A 10,823-nucleotide genomic window follows, 5' to 3' on the forward strand; every position below is an offset into this window, starting at 1 on the left:
TTTATGTATCTATCCATCTAGCTATCTCTCTATCTCTGTATCTATCCATCCATCTATCCTTGTGTCTACATAACTCTATAGCTCTCTGTAGATGTTTATGTATCTATCCATCTATCTATATAACTGTATGGCTCTTTGTGGATGTCCATGTATCTATCCATCCATCCATCTATCATCATCCATTTTTTCATCTACCTCTATAACTATTTAGTTCTATGTCAATGTTTATGTATCTATCCATCTAGCTATCTCTCTATCTCTCCATCCATCCATCCATCCATCCACCCATCCATCCATGTGTCTATATAACTCTCTAGCTCTCTGTGGATGTATATGAATCTATCTATCCATCTATCCATCTTTCCATCTAACCATCCATCCATCTACGTTTTCATTTATCTATATAACTATCTAGTTCCCTGCGAATGTTTATGTATCTGTCCATCTAGCTATCTCTCCATCTCCATCCATCCATCCATCCATCCATGTGTCTATATAATTCTGTAGCTCTCTGTGGATGTTTATGTATCTATCAATACATCTATCCATCTTTCCATCCGTCTATCTAACCATCCATCCATCTACTTTTTCATCTATCGATATAACTATCTAGTTCCCTGTGACTGTTTATGTATCAGTCTATCCATCTATCTCTCTATCCATCCATCTAGCTCTCTGTGTATGTGTATGCAATTCTCTACCTATCTATCCATCTAGTTATAGGTCCAACCCTCTCCTACAGCGCCTCTGCTCATTCTACCTTCCTAGTTGTCACCCTTTGCGGTCTCTTTCTTTCATCCCTGCCTGCCTCATCTCGCCTCGTCTCGTTCGCCCACCCAAACATTTCTACCTTTATCCCACTCTCTTTGAACTCCTCAAGTCCATATAGTGCGGCTTCATAGCGCTACTTATCGCGAGCTTTAAGAAAATAAGACCCCAATCATGCCAGTCATTGTCCTTCTATCACCTATTTTCTGCCGTGTACTTTTCCTCTGCGCCTCGTTGTTCCTGACCTTTCACGTCTCTTTTTCTCTTTTCATCTGTTTATCTCTGTCTCTTGATCTCTTTTTTCCTTTATATGTCATTCTGTATTGTCCATGCTGAAAGAAAACCCTACACTGAATTAAAATGAACATTTCTTTTTTTTATTAGCATATTTATAGTTTACATTTGAACTTTTTTATGCTATTTACTAAAACAAAACAAACTTTCATAAAATTACTAGCAGAAAAAAAAAACTCTTAATAGTGAAAAAGAAGCCCCAATTCCCATCCCAAAAGTCTAAAATCGTTCCATTGTCATCTATTTTTTTCCTCTCATCTCAGTGAGGCTCTTTCCCTGTCTTCTTCTATCGTCAGTCTCTCGAAGACTGAACATTTCATACAAAATATATAAAGCTTCTTCGTTTAACAGACTGTATTGTTATCAAGAAGAAATGCAGCCCCAGTCTCTCTGCGTCTGCCTCTTCTCCCTCGCTGCCTGCTCCCTGCCTGTGTGTTTCTCTGCCCTTCTCTTGCTGTTGCTTTCTCTCGCAGCCACTTCTCCCTCGCTGGCTGCTCCCTGCTGTGTTTTGCTCAGCCCTTCTGTTGCTATTGCTTTCTGTCACCGAGTCTTTTCCCTTTCCCTCACTGCCTGCTCCCTATCTGTGTTTTTCTCTGCCCTTTTATTGCTGTTGCTTTCTATCACAGTCTCTTCTCCTTCTCTGCCTGCTACTGGCCTGTGTCTTTCTTTGCCCTTGTATTGCTGTTGCTTTCTATCACAGCCTCTTCTCCCTCGCTGTCTGCTCCCTGCCTGTGTGTTTCTCTGCCCTTCTGTTTCTATTGCTTTCTGACACTGCCTCCTCTCCCTCTCGCTCTTTGTCTGCTCCCTGCTGTGTGTTTCTTTGCTCTTCTTTTGCTGGTGCTTTTTGTCACTGTGTCTTCTCCCTTTCCCTCACTGCCGGGTCCCTATCTGTGTTTTTATCTGCCCTTTTATTGCTGTTGCTTTCTATCACAGTCTCTTCTCCCTCTCTGCCTGCTACCGGCCTGTGTCTTTCTCTGCCCTTTTATTGCTGTTGCTTTCTATCACAGCCACTTCTCCCTCGCTGGCTGCTCCCTGCTGTGTTTTGCTCAGCCCTTCTGTTGCTGTGGCTTTCTGTCACCGAGTCTACTTCCTTTCCCTCACTGTCTGGTCCCTATCTGTGTTTTTCTCTGCCCTTGTATTGCTGTTGCTTTCTATCACAGCCACTTCTCCCTCGCTGGCTGCTCCCTGCTGTGTTTTGCTCAGCCCTTCTGTTGCTGGTGCTTTCTGTCACCGAGTCTACTTCCTTTCCCTCACTGTCTGGCCCCTATCTGTATTTTTCTCTGCCCTTTTATTGCTGTTGCTTTCTATCACAGCCACTTCTCCCTCGCTGGCTGCTCCCTGCTGTGTTTTGCTCAGCCCTTCTGTTGCTGGTGCTTTCTGTCACCGAGTCTACTTCCTTTCCCTCACTGTCTGGCCCCTATCTGTATTTTTCTCTGCCCTTTTATTGCTGTTGCTTTCTATCACAGCCATTTCTCCCTCGCTGGCTGCTCCCTGCTGTGTTTTGCTCAGCCCTTCTGTTGCTGGTGCTTTCTGTCACCGAGTCTACTTCCTTTCCCTCACTGTCTGGCCCCTATCTGTATTTTTCTCTGCCCTTTTATTGCTGTTGCTTTCTATCACAGCCTCTTCTCCCTCGCTGTCTGCTCCCTGCCTGTGTGTTTCTCTGCCCTTCTGTTTCTATTGCTTTCTGACACTGCCTCCTCTCCCTCTCGCTCTTTGTCTGCTCCCTGCTGTGTGTTTCTTTGCCCTTCTTTTGCTGGTGCTTTTTGTCACTGTGTCTTCTCCCTTTCCCTCACTGCCGGGTCCCTATCTGTGTTTTTATCTGCCCTTTTATTGCTGTTGCTTTCTATCACAGCCACTTCTCCCTCGCTGGCTGCTCCCTGCTGTGTTTTGCTCAGCCCTTCTGTTGCTGTTGCTTTCTGTCACCGAGTCTTCTCCCTTTCCCTCACTGTCTGTTCCCTATCTGTGTTTTTCTCTGCCCTTTTATTGCTGTTGCTTTCTATCACAGCCACTTCTCCCTCGCTGGCTGCTCCCTGCTGTGTTTTGCTCAGCCCTTCTGTTGCTGGTGCTTTCTGTCACTGTGTCTTTTTCCTTTCCCTCACTGTCTGGCCCCTATCTGTGTTTTTCTCTGCCCTTTTATTGCTGTTGCTTTCTATCACAGCCACTTCTCCCTCGCTGGCTGCTCCCTGCTGTGTTTTGCTCAGCCCTTCTGTTGCTGTTGCTTTCTGTCACCGAGTCTTCTCCCTTTCCCTCACTGTCTGTTCCCTATCTGTGTTTTTCTCTGCCCTTTTATTGCTGTTGCTTTCTATCACAGCCACTTCTCCCTCGCTGGCTGCTCCCTGCCTGTGTGTTTCTCTGCCCTTCTGTTTCTATTGCTTTCTGACACTGCCTCCTCTCCCTCTCGCTCTTTGTCTGCTCCCTGCTGTGTGTTTCTTTGCTCTTCTTTTGCTGGTGCTTTTTGTCACTGTGTCTTCTCCCTTTCCCTCACTGCCGGGTCCCTATCTGTATTTTTCTCTGCCCTTTTATTGCTGTTGCTTTCTATCACAGCCACTTCTCCCTCGCTGGCTGCTCCCTGCTGTGTTTTGCTCAGCCCTTCTGTTGCTGGTGCTTTCTGTCACTGTGTCTTTTTCCTTTCCCTCACTGTCTGGCCCCTATCTGTGTTTTTCTCTGCCCTTTTATTGCTTTTGCTTTCTATCACAGCCACTTCTCCCTCGCTGGCTGCTCCCTGCTGTGTTTTTCTCTGCCCTTCTGTTGCTGTTGCTTTCTGTCACCGAGTCTTCTCCCTTTCCCTCGCTGCCTGCTCCCTATCTGTGTTTTTCTCTGCATTTCTGTTGCTTTCTCTCACAGCCTCTTCTGCCTCTCTGCCTGCTACCGGCCTGTGTCTTTCTCCGCCCTTTTATTGCTGTTGCTTTCTATCACAGCCACTTCTCCCTCGCTGGCTGCTCCCTGCTGTGTTTTGCTCAGCCCTTCTGTTGCTGTTGCTTTCTGTCACCGAGTCTTCTCCCTTTCCCTCACTGCCTGCTCCCTATCTGTGTTTTTCTCTGCCCTTTTATTGCTGTTGCTTTCTATCACAGCCACTTCTCCCTCGCTGGCTGCTCCCTGCTGTGTTTTGCTCAGCCCTTCTGTTGCTGTGGCTTTCTGTCACCGAGTCTTCTCCCTTTCCCTCACTGTCTGGCCCCTATCTGTGATTTGCTCAGCCCTTCTGTTGCTGTTGCTTTCTGTCACCGAGTCTTCTCCCTTTCCCTCACTGCCTGCTCCCTATCTGTGTTTTTCTCTGCCCTTTTATTGCTGTTGCTTTCTATCACAGCCACTTCTCCCTCGCTGGCTGCTCCCTGCTGTGTTTTGCTCAGCCCTTCTGTTGCTGTGGCTTTCTGTCACCGAGTCTTCTCCCTTTCCCTCACTGTCTGGCCCCTATCTGTGATTTGCTCAGCCCTTCTGTTGCTGTTGCTTTCTGTCACCGAGTCTTCTCCCTTTCCCTCGCTGCCTGCTCCCTATCTGTGTTTTTCTCTGCATTTCTGTTGCTTTCTCTCACAGCCTCTTCTGCCTCTCTGCCTGCTACCGGCCTGTGTCTTTCTCCGCCCTTTTATTGCTGTTGCTTTCTATCACAGCCACTTCTCCCTCGCTGGCTGCTCCCTGCTGTGTTTTGCTCAGCCCTTCTGTTGCTGTTGCTTTCTGTCACCGAGTCTTCTCCCTTTCCCTCACTGCCTGCTCCCTATCTGTGTTTTTCTCTGCCCTTTTATTGCTGTTGCTTTCTATCACAGCCACTTCTCCCTCGCTGGCTGCTCCCTACTGTGATTTGCTCAGCCCTTCTGTTGCTGTGGCTTTCTGTCACCGAGTCTACTTCCTTTCCCTCACTGTCTGGCCCCTATCTGTATTTTTCTCTGCCCTTTTATTGCTGTTGCTTTCTATCACAGCCACTTCTCCCTCGCTGGCTGCTCCCTGCTGTGTTTTGCTCAGCCCTTCTGTTGCTGTTGCTTTCTGTCACCGAGTCTTCTCCCTTTCCCTCGCTGCCTGCTCCCTATCTGTGTTTTTCTCTGCATTTCTGTTGCTTTCTCTCACAGCCACTTCTCCCTCGCTGGCTGCTCCCTGCTGTGTTTTTCTCTGCCCTTTTGTTGCTGTTGCTTTCTGTCACCGAGTCTTCTCCCTTTCCCTCGCTGCCTGCTCCCTATCTGTGTTTTTCTCTGCATTTCTGTTGCTTTCTCTCACAGCCACTTCTCCCTCGCTGGCTGCTCCCTGCTGTGTTTTTCTCTGCCCTTTTGTTGCTGTTCCTTTCTGTCACCGAGTCTTCTCCCTTTCCCTCGCTGCCTGCTCCCTATCTGTGTTTTTCTCTGCATTTCTGTTGCTTTCTCTCACAGCCTCTTCTCTCTCGCTTCCGATCACTTCCGTGTGTGCTCTCGCTCTCTCTCTTTCTCTCGTTTCGCTTTTTTCTGCAGCCCTCTCTGTGTTTACGTGTTTCTCTGTTTCTTGGTACCGAGCGCTGTCTTTTAGGCCCGAGCTCTCTCTTCTTGGAACCGTCCTGCCCACCTCGACTTCCAGTTGCTCACGTGCCCAGGCTGCCCACTCTTTGCCGGACGGCTCATTTTCCCAGCCTTTTGCTTTTATGTGCGTGTCTTCCAGTCTGTCCGAGTGTGACTCGCCCCACACGCACGCAAGTACACATGCGCGGGCCTGCAGACACGCAAACAGATGAGACATGCAAGCACAACACTGGCACATATGAACAAACGTAGAGACAAGTGGACACACATGCACACCCACACACAGACGCACAGGCACGCACACCGGCGACGCTCAGACAGGCACGTGCAATTTGGACTCTCAGTCACGCACGCACACCGTGTTCGCATAGACACGCACGCGATTCCTCTCCGCGCATCAATGTGCCCCTTTGAGTCCCACGAATACTTCACTGCTGGCTAAGCATGTATGCACGGGTGTAGCGTGCGCGTGTGTGTGCGCACGCGTGAGCGTGCGACAATTGTGCAATGGATGGGAACGATCACACTGTGTGCACTCTAGGCGTGCATCCTTGTGTACTCTACGTGCCTAAGGGTACACACTGGTGCACTCTAGGTGGGAATATCTGCGCGACCTATGCGTATATCATGTATCTATAACGCGTCGCGTGCCCCCTATCGGGGAAATGTGGACCCACTTCAATTACTTAATAGACGCCCCCAGACCGGCATGGAGGGGACCCCGAATATTTGATCCGAGTTCTCAGGAGGGGTCTATAAAGTCTCTAGTTCTTCGAGAGAGGTCTATATGTGTATCTATGCACCCCAAAAGGGCGGCCAGTATGGTATTGATGATATAAGTTATAAGCTCAGAAGAAAGCGGCTACCTGCCTGCGTGCGATGGGCTTCTGTGAGCTACATTTAGCAGGGAAATATCCAAGTGTCTGGGGTTATCGCGAGAGAGGGGGCAAGCGCCAATCAAGATGTCGGGGCGTCTTCCCCGGGGGTGAAAATTTCGCAACTCTTGCAGGGGAGGGTGGCACAGGCGAAAACTATAGACATCACGTGACTGAAAACGACCAATCAGAGCGCGAGGGAGCACCTGCCGCGTGAATAGGTGGGTCACACGTGTGAGTAATAGCATTAACACACGTGCTCATACCGCCCGCCATCCATTGGACCTCCTGCTCGCCTAGCGCCTTCAGGCCACGGGTGTCATGGAGCAGCGCATAGCAGGAAGGTGAACCTATTCTCTGGACCTATGGAAACGGCCCTACACACACCGGGCGCAATGCGGGCCATTCCAGATGTGTACCCTAAATAGGCATATATAGCTGCAGCTGTACGCGCACGTGTTATGTGCGCGTGCACCGCGTATGCAGCTTATTCTGATAGCAGAATTCCAGAGCCTACACATTCAATAGTCGTTAAAGGGAGCATTCCCCTCTTCCCTCCCAATTCTAATGAGAGGTTTTGACTATTAATAAGAGCGACGCTCTATTGGTAGTGTTAAAGCATTGGTGTGCGTGAGCGCACGGGGAACGCACAGCGCTGCACGTGTGTTGTTTAGAGAGTGCACGCGAGGGCTAGTAACGTTGCCTTTTATAGCGGCAAATACGACATTCGTGGAGGAGGATGAGGCCCCAGGAATTGAGATGCAAGTAGAATTACATCCGAATTAACCCTGAATATTGTGTTTCAATTAAGTCAATAATGTTAAGGGGCAAAGCCTCCTCCATCGCCCTGAAGCGAATGCAGTGGAATGAAGACTTCTGGGGGATGACTTGCGGCATCGTGTCATCGGGAAACGCGTTGTAAGCCAGCCCCCCGCACCCCGGAAACTTGGCGCCCCTGGGTAGCAGGAATGGAGCGTACAAAGACTGAGCAAACATGGGGGCCTCGCCTGAGAAGGAGTCGAGGCTCGCAAAAAAGTGCACGCAAAAGTGGCTCGACTTCCAGAACAGCAACTCAGGCCCCTGGGTGCGAGGAGGGAGGTGCACTCAAAGAACCCCACCAGCCCACCCCCAAAAAGATACATTTATTTTACAACCTCCAGCCATTCCCTCCAAAAATCGGAAGTCGAAGGATGAGATTTATATCACGAGCCTCCCCCCTTTCATGAGACAGAACCCCCACCCCCGCCCCCACACCTCCATTTCCTATCCATAAAGATTGGCAGAGCTCCTGGACAAAGGATGTACGGCTTCTGTGAGCACATTGCGGCGTCCGCAGCGGTTGCGGGAAGCAACGCGTAAAGGCAGGGGGTTATTTGGGTGAGGCCCCCGCCCCAATTGCCCGTTCATCTAAATAAGTTACCTGTCTACCCCCCGCCCCCGCCCCAGGGTGCCTTACCTTGGGTGCTGCCCCCCGCCCCCAGCACAGGGCGCCTTCCATTGGGTGCTGCCCCCCACCCCATGGCGCCTTTCCTTGGGTGCTGCCCCCCACCCCATGGCGTCTTACCTTGGGTGATGTCCTCGCCACCATCCCAGGGCGCCTTACCATGGGTGCTGCCACCCACCCCCAGCACAGGGCGCCTTCCATTGGGTGCTGCCCCCACCCCATGGCGCCTTTCCTTGGGTGCTGCCCCCCACCCCATGGCGTCATACCTTGGGTGCTGTCCCCGCCACCACCCCAGGGCGCCTTACCATGGGTGCTGGCCCCCATCCAATGGCACCTTTCGTTGGGTGCTGCCCCCACCCCATGGCGCCTTTCGTTGGGTGCTGCCCCCCACCCCAGAGCGCCTTACCTTGGGTGCTGCCCCCCGCCCTCACCCCAGGGCGCCTTACCTTGGGTGCTGCCCTCTGCCCCACCCCAGGGCGCCTTACCTTGCGCCTTACCTTGGGTGCTGCCCCCCGCCCCACCCAAGGACGCCTTACCTTGGGTGCTGCCGGGCGACACACAGAAACCTATGTAAAAGGCGCGGGATGGGTGGGGAATGAAGCCCGGCGCGGCCCAGGAAGCCCGCGTTTCAGGAGGCCTCCCTGCCCGGCTGTGACGGGGAAATACAGGCTCGCCTTTTATTATCTCAGGTGATAAATATTGCATCGGCTGCATTTAAAACTTTTAATACTAGCGGGGGGTGTGTGAGCCGGCTGCCCCTGCCCCACCCGTCCTCATAGGAACCCCCGCAATGGGCTCTCAGAGCGAAGGGGGCTCCCCCCCCAACAGTCGATGCTGGGCGGGGTGGCTGCAGGCAGGGTGCTGCTGTGTGGTTCGTGAACGGAGAACGGGTGCGGTCCCGAGGACCTGGCTCGTGGGTGGGGTCTTTTAGAGACAGGAGTACCCAGAGGAGGGTGTCCTGGGAGGGGGGGGGGGGCTGTACGTTTTGCAAGAGGGGTGTACACCATGAAGAAGTGGGGATGTACAGGGCGGAGGCGGTCGGTCCTGGGGAAATGAGGTGGGGGTTGGCGGTACCGGAGGGAAAGGGGAATGGGACTTTCCCTAGGGGATGGGGGGTGGGCTTGGGGATATTACCCAGGGGTAAGGGGAGCGCTGGTAGGGCTCGGGTTATGCAGGGGATCCCCGGAGATTTGGGGTCCTGGCAGAAGGCGCACAGTTGTCAGGTGGGGATGGGTAGTTCGGCTGGATTTTCCTGGGGGGGTTCAGGCGAGAGGGGTGAACAGGCGGCGCTGCTGAAAGGGGGCTTGCAGGCAGGGAGGCGGAGGGAGCGGCCAGCTAATGCTGGGCTGAGATGCTTCTCAAAGCGCCCCCCCCCCCGGCTGCACTCAGCCTCCAGACTTCATTAAACTTTCATAGCCGCGCTCGGCCAAGACCTCTTTATGAAAATGTGTTTTCCGCTCCGTGAAAACAGGAACAAAGGGCAGCCGAGCCTAATGAGGACCCTATAGGTCTATATGTGCACACGGCGGTGCTCCCTGTGCTGCGCATATGTGCACAGCGCGTGCCCGGAATCCCCTGCTCCGCACCCCCCTCGCATAGGCTTCCATGCTGGCTCGCAAGGTGCACGACGTGTGCGTTTGTCTGTCTCCCTGCTGTTTCCATGAGTGCACAGTGCCGGCCGGGACTCCCTGCTGCCTCTATTTTAAGACAGTGTGCACCAGTTTGAAGAGGGACACCTAAATGTGGCCCTCGTTGCACCTATTCCACTCTCGTCTCACGGCAGAGGAATAACAGGTGTACATCGTTCCGGCCCCCCTCTTCTCCACTGTCGCTGTACCGCAGGTGTGAGAGACGCTATTGGCTCAGCCAGCCCTGTAAGCCCTATCCTGATGACCTCAGTGAAGAGGTTTGTTTGCAGTCACTGGCCCAGGTAGACTGAAGGCGACTGTGCAGAAGCTGATGACCTCACGACCAAGACCATGACATAGATGCGTTAGACATGAAGCACATATGTATCCCTCCACGAAGCTACACAGACACTTAGAATGAATTGCTTGCAGACATGAAGAACATGCTCATGGACGCACTCTTGCTATGCAGTAACCGCCAAGGTGCACAAGAATACATATGAACCGCTTGCTGATGCTCAATGCAACTAACAAGGACGGCCATGTAAATCAAGATGGAAGCCACAGCTGCAGTGAAATGAATGGAAGGTGCTGAAAGGACTCTAGGATACAGATGGAGAGACCATACATGCTGAATTCGCAGAGACGCGCAGACCAGACTGTCAGCACAGCCACTGTGCATATTATGAGAAGATGAGCTAGGACAACTGTGTGTGTAAAAGCTGAACATCCTCCTAAATGCAGGAAGGGAAAATCAAGTTTGTGGCCCTGCACACCCGAATAGTAGAAGGAGCCATCTTTTGTCTCATGGTACATTTTTACAGGTGTTTCCAGTCTTAGTCCCAGCCCTTTTCGATGTGCGTTGATACAAACTCAATATACATTTGATATAACAATAACAAAAATGTTTGATATCGATTTTATATCAAATGTATATTTTTATAGGAAGTGTTTTCTAATTTATATTAGTTTTGATATAAGTGAATATGCATTTTATATAAAATCTATATAAAGATGGGAGCAGCTCTCAACGATGTGGCACAGTCGAGCACCAAGAGCAAAGTGAGTTCTGAAGACAGAGACTGTGAATCTACGGGTTTGCAGAGTGATGCATTGATGACGTCACAGAGGGGTTCAAACCCCAGGGTGACTGGAAGCGGATATACATTTTATATAAAATTGATAAACCCCCCAAAGACTTTGATAGCAATTTTATTGAATCCCAATAATTGTTATATACATATATATATTTTAAGAATCCCAAGAATGTTTGATATACATGTTGATCAGAGAGGATGGTCCTAAGGCTGTGATGGCGTGGGCAGAGGGACTCAGAACT

At 51.1% G+C, this 10,823-nt stretch overlaps 1 protein-coding gene across 4 annotated transcripts in view; it reads right to left on the reverse strand.

Moving 5' to 3' along the window:
- Positions 1 to 8,502, reverse strand: part of LOC138569097 (uncharacterized) — a 123,206-nt gene extending 114,704 nt beyond the window's left edge. For all 4 annotated transcript variants that reach the window (XM_069646765.1, XM_069646764.1, XM_069646763.1 and 1 more), the window contains exon 1: positions 8,393 to 8,502. The gene's annotated coding sequence lies outside the window, so the exon portion shown is untranslated. The remainder of the gene's footprint in view (positions 1 to 8,392) is intronic.
- Positions 8,503 to 10,823: the final 2,321 nt, after the last annotated feature.

This window comes from Ambystoma mexicanum, chromosome 2q (assembly GCF_040938575.1).
Source record: "Ambystoma mexicanum isolate Mex_15411 chromosome 2q, UKY_AmexF1_1, whole genome shotgun sequence".
Classification (NCBI taxonomy): domain Eukaryota; kingdom Metazoa; phylum Chordata; class Amphibia; order Caudata; family Ambystomatidae; genus Ambystoma; species Ambystoma mexicanum.